Raw genomic sequence first — 19,391 nt, forward strand, 5'->3', positions numbered from 1 at the left:
TAACCACTGAATCTCTACATGGCAAGCGTTCAGTAACCATCTGAATCCCCACTCTTGGTAAGTAAAAATCATCATCGATCCTACCACATCCTGCATTATACCTTATTTAACTGTACACAGAAAACCCACTTTATAGTCTCTTTTATCCCCATCACACAGATTAACCTCCTAAGCCGTCCAGTGTGGGCCCTGGACAGAAGTCTCTGCTCAGTTTCCCCTAGACAGCGACGCTGACTTGGGTCCTACACTGTGGGTACCTAGCACATGCCCGCTGCAATGTCATGACATCACATTGCTGCAACATCATGACATCGCAGCATGGTGTGTGCACATGTGCTCCGGTGCCACTGCAGCGCCTAGAACAGGGTCTCTGTCTGCTGCGTGGCCTCCATCCACTACCCCAGTGGGCCCCAACAGAGGCCCCGAAGGCACAGGCCCTAGCCCAGTCACTGCAGTGGCATCTGAGTGCCAAAGGTAAGGCAGCAGGGTGTCGGTGGCAGCACACAGTGATTGGAGGGTGGCGGTGGAGACTGGGCACCCCCAACAAAAATTGTTGGTGCCAGTGCCCCTATGGCTGACTCTGTCCATAAGAAATGATGCTCCCATTACTTCCCTGGTCTAATGAGGCCCAACAGCAAGGACTTTCTGCTTCAGCCACATTCTCCAACTACCTGGTAAGCCTAGAAGGGAATGACTGTTTTGGAGAGGGCTGGCAGTTGCAAAGCTGTTTGGCTTGCCTTGCAGTGGGCTCAGAGTTTCTGAACCTCACCTATTCTGATTCTCATTAACGATGCCCAAGCAAAAAGGATGGCAAAGCTTTGATATTTCAAATGTCAGCGGTGCCCTGTGCAAGGCCAAAATTCGGCACCCCCTGCCTCTCACCTTCTGTTCAGTACATCTTAGTTGTGATGCCCTGTGGCAACTCCTAGGCTTGGCACCGAGTGTGGTGGAACCCATCGCACTGTCCTAAATCCACCTCTGGCCAGTCCTGCAGTTATATAAAAATACGTCATCTGCTGTGCAAAATTTCACTGTTCAGAATTCGTGCAACACATAAATCCTGCTCCGTAGCCTACAAATGCAGAGACCTCCCCACCCCCTCAACTCTTCATTTCTCATCCACCATGGAGCTGAGGAGGAGAGAAAGATTGCATGAGCACTGACAGAACGTGTGTTGACAGGGCGAGTACAATTTGTGCAGGCTCCTGCTGTTACCCATCTCCCCCCAAGGCTGGCTACAGAACTAAGCGCTGGGAGTGAAAAGGAGAAGACATTGCATTTGCTGTGTGGCCGATATTCCACATTTTGTCCACAAATGCCAAGTTATCAGCCAGCTCAGATTGCTTTTGGAATTGCCATTATTACCTCCAAATGGCCCCCACCAAAATAGTGATAGGGCGTGCAGATTTGTGTGTGTATATGTATTCCAGTGTTTAATGTCAGTAGAAAAAAGAAATAATCCAATATTCATTTTGACTCCATAGATAAGATAAAATGTACAAAATAATGGTGGGGATATAAATTTATTGTCTGAGATTACTTATCTCATTTTGGGAACAATCCCGTTATCTATTTACACTGAATAACCTCACTTTCCAGCTGAGAAGGATTTTTTATTTCATCAATGGTTTGCAAAACATTTCATGTTTTAATTCTTATTTAACTATACATGGGGACATCCTTCCTAAAAACATAACTATTATTGTCCATGGAATGGATTTTAATAAACACTGAGTAACACAACAGCTTCATTGCTTGCCTCCAAAGCTCAGAAGCTCCAGCCATGGTTTGGGGTCAATCCCTAGTCTGAGTCAACTTCAACACACACACGATGAATGCATGAACACATCTGGGAGGGGTGTATTTGTGTGCATGCACATACCTGTCTAAGCCTTGTATGTAGTGGATACATACAAGGTGACTGAAAACTGTGGCACTCATTCTCTTATTCTCAGGTGGCTGTTTATGAGAAACTTTAAATACAATATTCCTGTCCATCTCTAGACACAGAAGGAAAAATCACTCAGATTTTCATTTTTCATTTCGGAGAACTCCAAAATTGTCCCCTTTCAGTTCTGTGAGTCTGTTCAGGAAATCTGTTCCAGTCTATGAAAAACCTTTATTCCCTTGCTGTCTGAGATACAGCAAGCAGACATAAGAAAGAGAGGACTGTAGTGCTAAGATTCTGAAACAGCTTGCATGAGAAGATGCTCTTGACCTTCTTTCTTACTGCTCGCTTTTCAGGAGAGAGCAAAGAGGATTTCATTCCAATGAGAGTTCCCCTAATCTGGTCTCCTTACCATTGGTTTTTAACTATTTTATTGTTGGTTTATTTTAAAACCTTGAGCAGCTCAACTAACCTTCCCTTTTTAAGGAGCAGCTGTTTCTCATGGTTTGTTTGTTTGTTTTATTAATGAATCTCCTACATTTGTGTCAAGGTGATTTACAAATATATAATATAGGTTTTAAAAACAATACAAAATGAACATCTAAAGAAGAGGTCTTTTATCCAGCTATAAAACAAAAATAAAATGATGATGATGATAAAATAATAAAATTATGACGACGACAATGATGATACTAATAATACCCCACTCATCTGGCTGGATTCAGGCCTAAAAAGCCTGTCAAAACAAAAATATCTTCAATTGTTTCTGGAAAGTACTGTTTCACGTCACCCCAATCGCTCACCCGGGGTTTGTGTTTTCTCTAGAATGAGGTTCAGCAAAGACTGTGGTGTCTCTATGATATATGCTTTAGTCCAGGGGTCAGCAACCTTTTTCAGCCTTGGGCCAGTCTACCGTCTCTCAGACCATGTAGTGGGCCAGAGTATACTTTGAGGGGGAAATGAATGAATTCCTATGCCCCACAAATATCCCAGAGATGCATTTTAAATAAAAGGACACATTCTACTCATGTAAAAACACGCTGATTCCTGGACCGTCCGTGGGCCGGATTGAGAAGGCGATTGGGCCGCATTCAGCCCACGGGTCTTAGGTTGCCTACCCCTGGTTTAGTCTTTCTAACTACCAACAAGTAGAGGGATGGGGGCTACCCATTTGCTGTCTGGCACAGAGACATTTCCTTTCTTACCTTAATGGCCCATACTTAGAGGGTCATTACCTCACCAGGAAGCTAGCATGGCTATTCCAGGAATTGAATCCATGCTGGATTTAGGAAGGGGGCCCTGGCAAACAGCCTACCCCACCAAACTCATAACAGTACAGAGAGTGAGTACCTATCTTATCACAACAGCAGCTGCACTGAAACACCCGCTCCAACTTACTGAGCAGTGGACTTTTGATATTTTGGGGAATTGAAGGAGAAACACTCCTGCAGAACACAGTGACCTAGGTGTATAAGGAGTAAGGTGGTCTCTCAAATAACCTGGTCCGGTGTTCTAGAGGGTCTTATATGTTAGTACCAAAAACCTTGAACTTGGCCTCATAGCAGAATGGAAGCCAGTACAAATTCCACAGACAGGATGTTATATGCTGGTGGTAGTTTGTCCCCACAAAGCAATCTAGCTGCTATGTTTTAAAGTAGCTGCAGTCTCTGGGCCAACGTCATAGAGCAGACTGCAGTATCGTTGTTGTTATTGTTGATGTTGTTATTATTACTACCCCACCCCACCCATCTGACTGGGTTGCCCTAGTCACTCTAAGGAGCTTCCAACATATATAAAAACACAATAAAACATGACACATTAAAAAGATTCCCTATACAGGGCTGACTTCAGATGTCTTCTAAAGGTTATATAATGACTCATCTCCTTGACATCTGATGGGAGGGCGTTCCACAAACAAGACTAATCTTGGAAGTTGCGGATATAAGGTCGAAATGATGAAGTTGTGATGATTGCTTGTGTTTTATAGTTTTCTGTTGTTTTTGCTGTGCGCCACCTTGAGCACACTTCGATGTAGAAAGAGGGGATAATTTTTCTTATAACCCCACCCCCCACAATAAACATAATAAATATAATACAGCTAACTTGTTTCAGCAAAGTTATTAACTAACCCCTCAGAAAACATATTTGTGTTTCTTGAGTGATTATGCAATAAGCTATCACTTTTACTTAGTAATTTGATCACACTTAAGCAGTGGAGTGCTGGTCTCGCTAACATTGCATTGTCAGCATTTGTTATAGAATTTTGTCTTTTGGTGTCCACACCAGGCTGCTTCCTTAGCAAATAAAATAAAATAAAATAATAAAATAAAATTAAAAAAAGATGGGGACTAAATGGTAACTGTGTTGGTTTAAAAACCAAAAACACAAAACCATCTACTGTTATTACATGAAGTGTAAAGAAGATGTGTGCAGCAGTCTGAGGCCTTCAGTCAACTAGTGCTATTCTGAATGGCAATAGGCGTGGGTGGAATGCACATAGTTTATTGCCAAACTGTTCCCAAATAGCAGAATCACACATTGACATTACTGAAAAGGTTACTACAAAAACGCATTGTGTGTTATCCAACATTTCATGAGTATACTGCAGCCCTGTCTTCCTGACAGGATTTTCAAGGGGTTCAGGTAGAGAATGAGGGGGGTGGGATGGGATGGAGAAGACTGCTTGCACAAGCTGTCTTCTAAGCACACAACATTGGATGCAACCTATTAGATCAGGGGCAGAGAACCCTTGACCCTGCTGATGTTATTGGGCTCAATGTAAGATGGTTTGATTTCAAATCCTTAGGCACAAGCTACCTGTCATGGGCAGAAAGACTTTAGGTAACATCTAATCCCCCCAACCCCGATAGCACCCTTGGATTTCAAATATATTTTTATCATACTATATACCCATGCAATCTGTCAGCAAATATATATATATCAGGGCTGCCTGTGTGGGGGTTGCATTTTAGCGGTTACATAGTGCCAAAATGAAATTGGCAGCATTGCCCAGGTACCATTTGTTATGTGGGAGGAAGAACCGAGACATGCTTTACGAGAAGCAATTCACAGGATCCAGAGAGGCATAGAAAAGTCAAAAGTGAAGCTAGTTGGGCTACCAGCAACTAAGCTACATTTGTTTGTTGCATCTTCATTTTTCCAGTCTCATTTCTTGAGAATTCCTTGCATCTCTTTTGCTACTTGTGCCATTCTAAACGCAAGTTTCGCCACATCTATTACTTGAAAACTGTTGCACAGCTTTCACAGTAAGGTGGGTGGTGTGTTGTTGCAAACAGCCAGATTGTATTCTCTTTTATTTCTACCTTGTAGCAAATATGTCAACACACCCTATGTATGCTTTACTGACTGCTGTACTTAGGTATCATATCTGTTTTCTATTTTTCTAGCTTCATTATGTTTGCTAGCATTAGAATGATAACTACATACAGTACATTGTCTTATGCAACGGCATCTTAGGGTTTTGCACTGTAGCTTTCCCTGCCCTGCCCTGTGGCAGCTACCTTTCCCTAAATTAGCAACCCTATTCTGTGCAGGGAATTAAACCCCAATGAGTTCAAAGGAACATATTCCCAAATACGAATGAGGCCAACATTTAATTCAGTTCACATTTGAAGGGAAACCTACCTAATGGCTGCTCAGTCCTTTCTCAGGTGGATGGCAGATGTGGCCCCTCACCCTTGGCCACCATCCCCAGAAGCCAGAACACATGCATTTGCTGGCCATTCTGGGAATTCTCCCTGCCAACACAATCACAGGGTAGGACTTCTCTCCAGAAAGATAGCTTCAAATGGGCCAATCAGAGGCACCATCGGCAGTGCTTTGCTGGGTGGTTGGGCATTGGCTGCTGCCATGCCCAGTCTGGCAGCAACACATACCTAATTTGCAATTTCTGTAACAACATACAGACCCAAACACAGCCATCCTTGTGGTGGCCCAGCCAGATGGGTATGGTATAAATATATTATTATTATTATTATTATTATTATTATTATTATTATTACCCTTCAAAATTTGCACTTCTCCGAATTTTGCAGTGCAGTTCTCCAGCCATGTCATGTGTTGTTGTTTGTTGTTGTTTAGTCATTTAGTCGTGTCCAACTCTTCATGAACCCATGGACCAGAGCACGCCAGGCACTCCTGTCTTCCACTGCCTCCCGCAGTTTGGTCAAACTCATGTTAGTAGCTTCGAGAACACTGTCCAACCATCTCATCCTCTGCCGTCCCCTTCTCCTTGTGCCCTCCATCTTTCCCAACATCAGGGAAAGATTTTACAGGGAGTCTTCTCTTCTCATGAGGTGGCCAAAGTATTGGAGCCTCAGCTACAGGATCTGTCCTTCCAGTGAGCACTCAGGGCTGATTTCCTTCAGAATGGATAGGTTTGATCTTCTTGCAGTCCATGGGACTCTCAAGAGTCTCCGCCAGCACCATAATTCAAAAGCATCAATTCTTTAGCGATCAGCCTTCTTTATGGTCCAGCTCCCACTTCCATACATCAGTACTGGAGAAACCATAGCTTTAACTATACAGACCTTTGTCGGCAAGGTGACGTTCTGCTAGATGCTAGGTTTGTCATCGCTTTTCTCCCAAGAAGCAGGCATCTTTTAATTTCGTGACTGCTGTCACCATCTGCAGTGATTGTGGCGAAGGGACTTGAATAACTCAGAGAAGCTATGAGCTATGTCATGCAAGGCCACCCAAGATGGACAGGTCATAGTGGAGAGTTTTGACTAAACATGATCCACCTGGAGCAGCAACTGGCAAGCCTCTCCAGTATCGCTGCCAAGAAAACTCCATGGACAAAAACAACGGGCATGTCATGTGTACAGAAATGCAAATATTAGCCCCCCCAAAAAATCATGTACCAAAAAAATAACATATATTAGGGGGAATTGTTTTGCAAAATGATGTAACTCAGACAAAATTGCATACAAAAAAAAATGTGCATGTTATGAGAAATTTGCTGATGAACTTCCATGAGAACTTCTTTAATTGCAAACTGATGTGGACATGTGGAGATCTGAACTTACTGGAAAAGTGAGAAACTGAGAAAAACTGAAACTGACAGATACATTCATTCCTACTCTCAAACATGCATAAGCTTGAACTGCAATATTGCAACACACACTTACCCGGCAGCGAGGCTTCTTGAAGTGAACAGTCCTTACCTCTGAATAAGCATGCATGGTTGCATTGCTGCAATTCCAAACACACAATTGGGCAGAAGCCCCACTGACATCACTGTGGCACCTCCAGACAACCTGCTTACTGAGTATTTATCCTGATGTGCTTGTACAAAGCCTACACCCAGGTTATTCAACTTCACATCAATTCATTGTTATCCCATACTTCCTAGTGCGTTTCCCCACCACTTTCCTTACTGCAGAAAGTTCTTTTAACTGGCATTGTTGCACAAACAAGCCAGAACATTTTACTCCACTGAAATCCCACAAACGTAAATCTGCCGGTATGTGATGATTTCCAAAAAATAATGGCACTCTAGGGGAACATTTCTCAGTAAACATACTTAGGATTATGCTATAACCATTATTAGGAGGATTTCTCGACACCCTAGGGACAAGTTTTAATTTGTTAAGCCTTCTTGTTTGAAAACAGGTTCCACAAAAACACTGGAGCTTTATTTTTATGAACACAGTCTAACCAAATGTATTACTTGATAGGAATTCAATGGGAAATTAATGATCAGATTCCTTTAAATGGGAAATCGGTGCTCAAATTGCTCTGATTTAAATGGCTCAAATAAAATATTTAGGAGTGAGCTCTGAGAATTGGGCAAGTTCCTATGATTTTTATAAAAATGAATATGCCCTTGCATTTTCTATATTTCCAAAGCTGGGTGTCCTTTTGCTTGGGAAAGGGAAGGAGTCAGGGAAGGATAGTGTATTGCCACTAATAGGGTAGTAGATCCCCACTACTGTGTGGCCTTGGAATCCAGGGAAGCCCAGAAACATGGCTGCTGACTCACCCATTATTTAGTATTCTGGACATTGTGCACTACATGACTGGGCTTGGGTTGTTTTGTATTGTTTTGTTTTTGCCCCCCTAGGAGGGACAGTGAGCTGTCAAGTTGCTGCATCTTGTGCATGGTTTTCATATTGGCAGCAGATTGAGCAGCCCTTCCTTACCTTCTAACAGATTGTAGAGGAAATATGGGGAAGGGGTTCGTATAGTTAGCAGGAAGAATAAGCCAACACCAGCAGCTACACTGCTCATTCTCCTGCTTGCTAACTTCCTTGTCAGAGTTGGAGAATCCAAGCCCAACAGCAGAAAGAAGAGAGAACAAAGGTTTCAGCGAGCTTGAACCTCAGCATCTCTCATATTAGAGATTAAATGCTGTTTTAGGTGCATGGTAATGTGGTTATTCATTTACCATGTGGCCAAAATTCAGTTTTTCTGCACAGATAATTTTTAAATCTGGGTGGAGGCTTGGCATTATCAGGTTTTGTTTTTTCAGATCAAAAACTGATTGTCTTGACATGGCATGACTGTAGTGTTATCTAGAACACTGGTTAGCAAAAGGAGCCATTATCTGGCTAGACCTCACTCTAGTCTATTTTGCAGAGATATCCATTCTAGCCAAAAGCTGTGACTCAGTGTCTCTTGGAAAGAACAGTTGGGCTATGTGCAATGAATACTAAACACACTTTCTAGATATAAGCAACTGCTGCTTAGAAAAAAATGGGAACTTTCTAAGGAATGGGAAGGACAAAGTAAGGGGAATGAAAAAACTAACTGTTCATCACGAACCTTATCCTTCCTATTTGTTTGCAGATGTGATTAACTTTCCAGTTGTGTTTATCTGCCATACTGCTTAGCTTATCATACATCTATTATCAAGGTTTAAAATTTGCCTTATTATTTGTAATAACCCCTGCTTACAATTACTGCTCCTACTTCACAGTACAAATTAATCTTTCATGAGTTCATGAAAGAGGCAAAAGGACAAAACAAAGACTATGTATCCAAACATTCAACATTACATAAGCAATAAACATACTGAAAATATTACAGGAGAAAAGGAACATGGTTTCTCCTTCAATTCTTTCCCCTAGGGAACCCAACTCTATTGCACGGCTTGAGATGTTCAATAAATATTTCAAGGAAACATTAGGAGGAGTGCAAAGCATCTATTGCATCAGACAAAATTATATTTTATTTTGACTTTGCCAAAGCTGACACATTCATTTCTGCCTCAGTGGGTGACTTTGCTTCTGTTCCTTCTCCTAATAGTAAACTGTGGATTTGTAAATCACAATCCAGCCCTTGCTATCAGAAACAGGGAGTCGATATATGCTTGTGACATATGATTCTCCTAGCACTTACAGCAACACATAATCTTAGTGTTTTTAAATGTCACAGTGCTTCTATGTACGGTACCTCTTTCCATGATCCTGGGATAACAACTGGGGTTATCTAACGACAATCTCTTGTTTCTGCACTACCACCAATCTGGGCATGAAAAATGGGTACAAAAGGAGTGATTTGTTTCCATGATCAAACTGACAAAGACTAAAAAAGACATGGAAGTGCCTAGCAAAATCAAATGCCCTTAATTGATTTCCTTTCCACGTGATTATAAAAGCTATAAGTGGTCAACTGCACACACTCATAGATAAGCATGTTCCCAGTTGTCAGCTATCTTTGATCTACAGCCTTTACTCAATATTTTTCCAAACAGATGCAGAAATTCTTATTTGACTTTATCTTTTTAAAACAAGTCTGGATAGTTAGCTTTGTCTGCAGTTGATATTACCCTAATTGCCAAATTACTCTGCAAGCTTTGCTTAATTTGCCACATTCTAGTTACTCTCTGCTTCTTTTCCCTTCTTCTTCTTCACCTTTGCTGCTTTCCCCCCTCCTTCCTTTCTTTTCATGTTCTCTTACCATTCTTTCCCTGCTTCCATTCAGACCATCCTCTCTGCATTCATTTCTGCTTTTCATGCCCCATTTGTTCTTTCCTCGCCATGCCTGCTTCTTCTTCGGGTTCAGTACTTCTTATTCCAGGCCTCTCTTTTTTGTTGTTTTTGCGATTTGAATAATCACTCTTTCCTTTGTGTCATTGGACATCTCCATTGATCTTACCAACCTTCTCCTTACTTAAAAGGTAAGGTTTTTCCCAAGGCCATATTGCTGTAGTAGGGGAGAAGCTCAGTGACCCCTTCCTAATCAGGGCATCATGGCTGTGCCATGAGGCTACAGCAGGACCATAAAAACAATTAGAGCATTTTAATTGGTGAACAAGTTACAATTTGATGCTGTAGTTATTGGTAACTTTAGAGTTAAATACTGCCTCTAGTTTTTATGTTTTGGAGATAAGACTCCACCCTTTAGCTTGTTGTGCATACTTTTAATTTCCTCTGCAGTTGTGGATTAGCTTGTTCATCAATAAGCAGCTGTTTGTTTCAGGCTAAGTAGAAGAAGAAGAAGAGTTTGGATTTGATATCCTGCCTTTCACTCCCTTTAAGGAGTCTCAAAGCGGCTAACATTCTCCTTTCCCTTCCTTCCCCACAACAAACACTCTATGAGGTGAGTGGGGCTGAGAGACTTCAAAGAAGTGTGACTAGCCCAAGGTCACCCAGCAGCTGCATGTGGAGGAGCGGAGACACGAACCCGGTTCCCCAGATTATGAGACTACCGCTCTTAACCACTACACCACACTGGCTCTCGTAAGCTTGCCATACGTCAGGAAAATTCCTGACATGTCCTGGTTTTCAGTTGTAAAAATGGTGTCAGTGAGGAATTTTGCCGAATTGGCAAAATGTCAGAAAAACCCCGGATGTACAGCAAGTTGAGCTACAATTATTTCAGCAGGATTCAAGCACATGTAGCAAAGCACTGCTTCACAGCCTTGACATATAAATAAATGCTTTGTGGTGCAATACAGATAATGTTAAGTGTGTCTGCAAAGAGCCAACAAAAACAGTGGTGAAAAAAAATCAGGCTCCATTGATTTTATTGGGATTTGAGCACATCCTTCTGTATATTGTACTGACATAACACAAAATTTGGACAATGTTTCAAAGGAAGCAAATGATTTCTCATCGACGGCTGTTTCAGCACAAAGTGAAGAGCTTGCCTACCTGATTCAGGGTTAAGCCTTGAGAAGGATTGCTCTGTGTAGACATTCATCTGGGTCCATCCTCATGTGCAGTCCCTTGCCATGTCTGTTTATTATTGCATATCTTTATACTCTACCTTTCAGGATATAAATCCTACCAAGGTAGCTTACAAGTAATGCTCAATTGTGTGCTTTAGAAGTGTAGTTTAAAAATTGCCATATCAGGATCCTTCCCACATGTTGGTTGATGCTAGATCACTTGGTGCTGGGTGGGGAGGAAGTAGTTCAACAGGCCCTGAAGTGGTCTTCATCTGCTTGCCTGCTTCTCCTGGAATCCTTCCTGTAGAGCACTTGATGGTAGAGCACTCTGCTTTTTGCAAGAGGCATGGAAGGTGCTAGCAGTCCTAAATCTCAGTCCCAGTGAAGAAACATCAAACTTGGATGAAGATGAAGGTGGAGGAAAATCAACTCAATGGAGGATCCCTGCACGGTACCTGTGCTTAGCTGCACAATGAGGAGATATAGTAGAAGTATGAGCATATTCTGAGCTCCCTCATCAATGGAACCTCAAGCCATGTGTTGTTACTGCCTCCTCACCTCATTATGTTATACTTCAGGTTAGGCTCTGCAACCTTTGGAGTTCCAAAAATGTTATATAGTCTTCCTTCAGTCCAGTGGGTGATTCTTTGGAAGTATATGAGCTTCAGTTCATGTATTCTGAACTGCATATAGGCCCTTCCCTATTAATTTGATCTTTGTAGACCTGCCCCTTCCACTGAATCGGTAATCAACCTTGCCAGAAGAGGACCTCAGTATGTATATTAGAGCACGCATGGCGCTCTGAATCAGGATCTTGGCTTTCATGAAAATCTGCAGTCAGCAGGTTTCATTTCCTACCAAGCAAACACATGGACATTGACTTTCTGCAAGAGCCATAAGACTTCTGAATGGGAAACAGTGGCACAAAGAGGACAAAGAGTGCCAATTCGGGAGGCGGGTGTGAAAGCAAGAATTCCTTCCATGCCTGCTAAAGTGTATATTACAAAACTGGCACCTACTTGGCAAATCACCCATTCAGGAACTGACATTGGCAGAGCTACAGGGATAATCCATGTGTGAGGGGGCTCTGTTAATTAACAATGTCTCTAGTATATGTGGCACTAACATAGTTTTGTATAACAGCAGATCCAAACCCCCGTGCTATCCAGAATTTCTTTTTTCTTTTTTGTTCAGTGGGACACTCTTTGGAGCTACTTTGTATTATGAATGAGATCATTCTGCATTGCCCCTTAATTTAGTTCCATTATTTATGCCACAGGTATCCTCTTAGTTGCCCTTGCCACAGAAAAACAGCATTAGTACAATTCATTTAAAGAATATATTCCCCCTTTAAAAAAATACTGTTTTTATTTATTTTCATGGTACAGAAGATAAATTTTCAGAAAACAATTGTTAAAACTGTAAACAACAAATAACTTGTCCTGATAAAATTACAGACTTTTATCATGCCATGTGTTAAAGTTACATTTTATTACTCTAAGAGATCACACCACATTTTCCCATGAGTGCTAGGTGGATTCCTGCCACAGTCTGAACAATTTATGTCTTCAATATGTCTTCAATAAACATTTGCCATATGCTATAAAAGGAATATGGATTGTGTTTGCCCTTTGCCGCTCTCACCTGCTATGGACCATACTCTCTTCAGCCCATCACCGGTTTTCCAACATCTCTTGATAGTGACAAGAGCTTGTACTCAACAAAGCGGGTACCCATTTGCCAACTTCATATACATTAAGGGTATGTCTGTATCTAACCCCTTGCTGCAAGAATAATTTCATTTCCCTTCATTTCTCTCCCTCCACCTCTCTTTCCTTCTTTCCCCTAATGTCTCAAGGGTGACTATGATTCTTTTTTATATGTATGTACTTCTTCATTGTGGAATGAGAAGGCAATTGCATGAGATAGGATTAGGTCATTTTTGAAAAAGGTAAATGTCAGCACATTAAGTGCAGATAGCAATAACACCAACACTGTGCTTGCTAGGGGAGGGATGGTTTGGAATGCAAGCTCTAATCGGCATCGCTGCTTGCTCTGTCAAGCAGCTATGGCATCCTTAGTGAGCAGCAGTAGTTGTGATGACACCCCTGCAGCTGCTATGTCTGGATCCAGAACACAGCAGGTCTCAGTCAGGTCATTGCCACTATCCTCAAAAAGAGAGAGGCAAGCTCACCCCTTCTATGTGTTGGTGGTAGAGTTGCACAGCAGGCTTGGCTGGGCTAAACCCTGACGTGCCTCACAGATCGATAATGTCATTGCCTCACATCAGCTGGCTAGGTTTCAGCACAAGCTTAGAGGCACCTGGTGCAAAAGGAATGGGCACTCACTACTTCCCTGTCAGGTATTTGTTACAGACCCACTCCCTCTGCCTCCTTCCCTGCAAGCCAGACCCACATGGTCTCTGGCCAATTAGGAGTTTCCCTTGGCCGCCACAAACATGAGGGCATTACCAGCAAGCAAGGTTAAAAATGAGCCAATCAGGGCCCAGATCTTGGGGATTCCTTTGCTGGCCAGCCAGGCACTGGCCACAGCCAGTGGTGCCAGGGATGGGATGGAGGGGGCTTCAGCCCCCCCATATTTTTGGGCAGGGGGCAGCAGGTCCCCAAATATTGAGGGGACCACCACCCCCCGCTGCCAGGTGCACTCTGTGCAAAGATCGCATGCAGTGGGCAGCACCATGTGATGTGTCACATGACACATCACATGACCGCGACCCCTCATTGTGGGGGGCAAGTTGGCACAGTCATGACTGGCCATAAAACAATGCATAAAAGGACCCGAGTTTGTTCTGTCACAGGTTGTCTAGTTGCTGGCATAGGGGAGAATGGCTCTGTGACTGGGCCCGCAAATACTTTTCCAATAGGTTCCAGGACATAGGAGCCAACTCCTAGGGGCCGTGGGGACTTCAGCTTCTGCAATAAAGGTGATGGGCATTGCCATTCAAATGGTGTGTGTGCACCAATGCCATTTGATCAATAATATGGGGCAGGCTTTACCTGGGTGCCCACAATGTTTTATTCAAGTCGGCATCCCTGTTCCAGGAGGCACCTTCCCTAAGACAAGTCTGCCATGTTAGACATCAGAATATGCCATCAGTTTCTACTTTGCGTATTCATATTTTCATCAAAATCCTTGCCTTCTCTCAGAAACAAAGAATTGTATACATATATTTCTACAACAGGCCATTTTGTACATGTACTTGACCAATGATTCTGTACAAGTTAGGTCAGCAGTAGCTTCTGTTATGTTATATATCAGTTAATCAAGAAAAGGAAAGGAGAAAAAGTCATGAGCTTTCACTGGGGCTTAGTTCCTAGCATTTGTGCTCTTGACTGCAGCTATTGTCCATTAAGGATCATTTGTTTGTCCAAAGGAAAACTGATGTGAAACCTGGTGCTAGCATAGATAGCCCCGCTTCTCTGTATACAATGCATGTGTACCAAACAGTATATGAATAAAAGGGAAGAAAATTCATTTAAATGTGCCATTACCTGCTTTCCTAATACACCATTCCCTTTAAAAAAATTACTACTTCACAGGTAAGAATATTCAAAGAGTATATTGCTTGCGACCTACAAACTTTAGCTCATCCATATATGTGATGCAAAGTGACCCCTCCCCAATTCTTCCTACAGAAGCATCTTACATGCAAGTATTCTTTATTTATTTTTCAGAGGTACGAAGGGTCAGCAGCATCACATTAACTAATCCAGCTGTTCTGGGGGAATCGTGAGGCTTTCTAGGAAAGAACCATGTGGTTTGCAATCAGCATAGAAGTCATGACATTTTAGCCTCTTTTTTGTAGGGAGGTAGCAGACAGGATGGGGGGGGGGGGAGAAGGAAGGAGTGCTGTGCAAAGCAATGCTCTAGAAGCTTTTCCCATGGCAACTGATATGCCTATTATATCTTTTCGTTTATACCATCGCCAAAAATGTGGGTCGTTAGCAGAAGCATCAGGGCTGTTGCATTAATGATAAATGTCATGGAGCTTTTGGAGTGTCTCATGGTGCCTTTTTGTGTTAACCACTTTTAAAGAAATATTATTTACAAGGTACCGTATTAAGGAAGAGCTAGTACATAAAAGTACAGTTTAGCAAAATGCCACCTCTGGAAGATAAGGGTTATTTGGTTGCCAAGCAACGGATTTTCTAAAACCAAAAGCTTAACTGAGACTGAATGTTGTGAGCCTCTGTAGGCTGGGAGCAGGAAAAGTTCCACTCTCTCATTTCATTTCTTAAGTTTATTAAGAGATTATTGGTGACATTTGTAATTCGTTAGCGGAGAGGTAACGGTACACGGCATCAGACTCGATGCAAACAGCCTTTATTATATTTTCTTCATAAATGGAACAGTACATTTCAAACTGTTGCAAATCAAAGTATCGCAGCACCGGAATAAATTCTAATTGCGAGTGCGAGTAGAGAGACTTAAATCGTGCTGCTGATTACATAATAGCGCGCATAAAATGATTGTCTTGTTATTAGGTTAGCATAGGCTTTTCTAAACAGGTGCAGACGACAAATCTGTGCATGCACCACTGTATTAACTTCCTCCCACAAAGTATAGTTAGATCATGGTGCAACAGGAACATATGATGTTCCAAAGCGAAACAAGGTGATATGTTTGAACTTGGCACTCATACCACATGCAACTGGGCCAGCTCTGCCTTCATCTCCTTAGGCTGTGCCCAATGATTCATATATTATTAGTTGTGGGGTGGGGAGAGCAGGTGTGGATCACAGGGGAAATCTTGCAGATTAGATGCAGCAAGGAATAGCAAGAGAATGTTAAGTCAGTTAACCCTAGAAGGAATTTGGTTTGAGTGGCTTGTGAAATACTTATTCCTTCTAGTGGAATATGCAGTCCCATGACAGTGAACACTCACAGAAAACTTTTTATCAATCTTCAATTGACTTTGGTATGTGTAATATAACACCTTATATTTTTTAAACTGTTTTGCATTAGCTTCCACATGTCTGTGGCCAGATTGGAAATTTTGGCTTCTAGGGCCACTCAACCCATATTTCCCAACATCGTATCATAGCCCCCCGACTCCTTTGCAACATTTTGGCGATTTGGATGTCTCAGGATGTCAGCAGCTTTGGAGCCAGTCACCATGAAGTCAAAATGCAGCCACTCACATTTGTAGGGCTTGCATGGTCACGTCATATGACTTCCCTGAATAACATTAACTTAAATAAATGACAGCGATAAGAATAATATTACTATAGTTTTTAAATGGCTCAGCTCCTCACATTGTCTTATAATAAGGTTCCAAATAGAAAAAGGAAGAATTCCCGTTTCATAAGCGGGATGGGCACGTGTAATAAGAAATAGGGACCTTTTGCTCTGAAAAACATCAGGAGATGTGATTTACAGATTGCAGAACTTATGTCAGTAAATAAACCAGAGGTCTGGTTTCCAGAGGACATAGGAGAACTGGCACTAGCTTGGAGGGATGAGAGACAGTGTCTTGAAGGCAGGCACACAACCAATTTTGAAATTCATTGCATAATTTTGACTTCTTTCTTCCCTCTCTGTCTTGAAATGCATCTCATGACAGTTGGTGGTTGGATGGTTCTGTGCAGAGGGTAAGAGAAAGACCATTATTCTTGCCATGCCACCTGAAGAGCAATCTTATATATGTCTGCTCAAAGTGGCTTACTCCCAGGAAGGGAGGAAAAGTTAAACGCACCACCTCAACCTAGAACAGTGGTGGTGGTGGGGAACCACATTCCCCATTGCTTTCCTTATGCTGTTGTTTTGACATGGCTCCTTCCCTTTGTTTCTGGCTAAACTAATCTCTTTTAAAATTGTCTCACTTCCCCTCCCTCTTACTTGTTCAATGACTTTTCCCAAGCTCTCTTTGCTGTGCCCTTGACTGATAGTTCCTATACTGGCAAAGCTGTGAATGAGCTAAAGCTCTCTTCCGGTTTCTCTCTCTGTTGACCTGAAGCACAAAGCCTCTGGTTTTTCATGCAAGATCTCATGCGGCCGGAAAGCTGCAATGCTCAGATAGCCCTCAATTCCCACCAGGCAATCATCAATAAGAGCGAATTTGTAAAGCAAAAGCACCACGTTAGAACTTAAAACGAAAATCTGTTGCCCAAATGCTTCCATAACTGTAGCTCTTCGTTTATAATTTATAGTGTGCCTCATTTGGATGCAAGGAAAATGTTAATTACATCGGCTACCAAATTTAGATGTGTCTAAAATATGTAGAGAGTGGGGAGACACTGAAGCATACTTGGAAGGCTGTTGTTTCTATAGAGATATTGTAGGATAAAGCGTGCCCGTGTATTGCTCTTCTATTTTTAAACTCTGATGCTCCATTTGAGATACTAGTGAGTGAGAAAGCTGGGGAAACCCTCATGCAAAGTGAATCTCAAACAGGGAGTATCTTCTCAGTGTGTTATATCATGCAGTTTTCAGCCCAGTAATATTTACTGCCTGGTTTTAGCCAGAGCGTCCTTTCTCAGACCTGCTACTTGAGATCTTTTAGCTTTTAGGATGCCATGGATAAACTGGGTCTGTACGCATGCAGGGCATGTGATCTACCAGTAACTATGGGCTTGAAATCTAAGTAGATGTGCACGGCCATAAATGTCTCAGTTGAGTCTTATCAAATATGTTACTTCTTCATGATGTGGAAGACATTCTATTGACTTGATCCCCCAAAATGGGGCTGAATGGGACTTTTTCTATATACTTGATATCCCAGCAACAATGGTACAAACTAGACAAAGAGCGTGGCATAATTCCTTCTCATCAATGAGAACATTTTCAAATGTGTTGATCTGGTAAGCGTTTAAAATACAGGAGTAAAAATTGGACAGAGCCATTGACAAAATGAATACAAAATATGCTAAACAAATGCAGGCGTGTGAGTCTTTTCATCTGTGTTCTACAAAACGAGAGTCTCTAATCGAGATTATTGTAGGTTTCCTTTTTAATACCCATTTCATAGACTTTGAAGGAATTTAGACTCAGCACTTCACTTTCCCTTGGTCTTAATGAAACCTTGAATTTAAATGAATATTAGCTCTCTCCTCACATATTCTGTCTAGGCTTATGAGAGCTGCCTATTGTAACCAAATACAACAGTTCCTTTAGCAGTGCTGAATTTACTAAAAGACAGCCCTTCCTCAATGGGGGGTTACCAAAAAGGGAGAGAGAAAATTTCAGAGTGTCAGCAAAGGGACAATCTAATCCTCTTTGCTACTACATCTGTTCTAGCAGTCTTGCTCTACAAATCAAAAGGCATCCCATTAATTAAAGCCCTTTTCCCTTTCATTTTTATTCAAGTCGTGAAAATGTGACCAGTATTCACAAAGATGGGAGGGGGGGTTTACCGTACTTCCAACACCAATATATACCAGAAGAGTATACACTTTGATTTGTTGTCTAGTTTCCGCTTACTATTCTTCTCTTGTTTTCTCCCTCCCTCCCTCTCTCCCTCCCTCCCTCTCTCCCTTCTTTTTAAGTTGAGGACCTTCTCCTGCGGTAAAGCGCACTACATTCAGAGAGTCTTACGAAACAAAGCTCCTGCTTCTTGGTCAGCAACAAACTCATCTTTGTTTGTGCAGCTCAGTTAAGGAAAGAAGGCCAATTTGATGCAGGTTTCTATGGTCTGTGGTACAAAGGCATCCATTTGTATGCAAGCTCTCTGGCAGGCGCACCGCAGACTATGAGATCATCTGTTGCTGGAATTGCCAGCTGTAATGAGGAACTGTAAAAAATTATAAACTCTTTAATACAGTTCATTTATTTTTCTCAGCTGTCTGTGCCATAGATTTATGCGCAGTTCTGTGGGCAGCTAACAAGGGCATCTCTAGGAGCACCTCTTCAGACCAAGAGTTCATTGGGCATTTTCTCCACTTTTGATGGGATACTAATGATATTTGTCTTAAGCAGGAAGTGATGCTTAACTGCCTCATTTGGGTTGACTGGTGCTTAGAATACTCTAATCCTATATTTGTTGGACTTTCACAGTGGTTTTGTGATCCCACAGCAGGTGAACATCTACATCACACTTGCCTATTCAATCATTTTGTGTGTGTGTGTAAAAGCAGGGATACATTTTATGTACTCAGATTCCCTCCCCCATTTTTTTCAGACATTCATTTACATAGAAATATGTGGATTTCTTTTTGCATTGTATTGATTTCCTAAGAGGAGAAACAATTGTTAGATTGAGTTTCCTTTAAAATAATAATTAAATAAATGCTTATGAAATAAAATGAAAGAAGAAATGGTTATTCCTGTAAGTCCGCTCACCTTTCCTGGTGGGTGGCACTGCAGCCAGGCATCCGGGAATCAACAGTGATCCGACGTGAGGGGTGGAGA

The sequence above is a fragment of the Podarcis melisellensis genome, assembly GCF_964234715.1.
Source record: "Podarcis melisellensis genome assembly, chromosome: 10".
Classification (NCBI taxonomy): Eukaryota; Metazoa; Chordata; class Lepidosauria; order Squamata; family Lacertidae; genus Podarcis; species Podarcis melisellensis.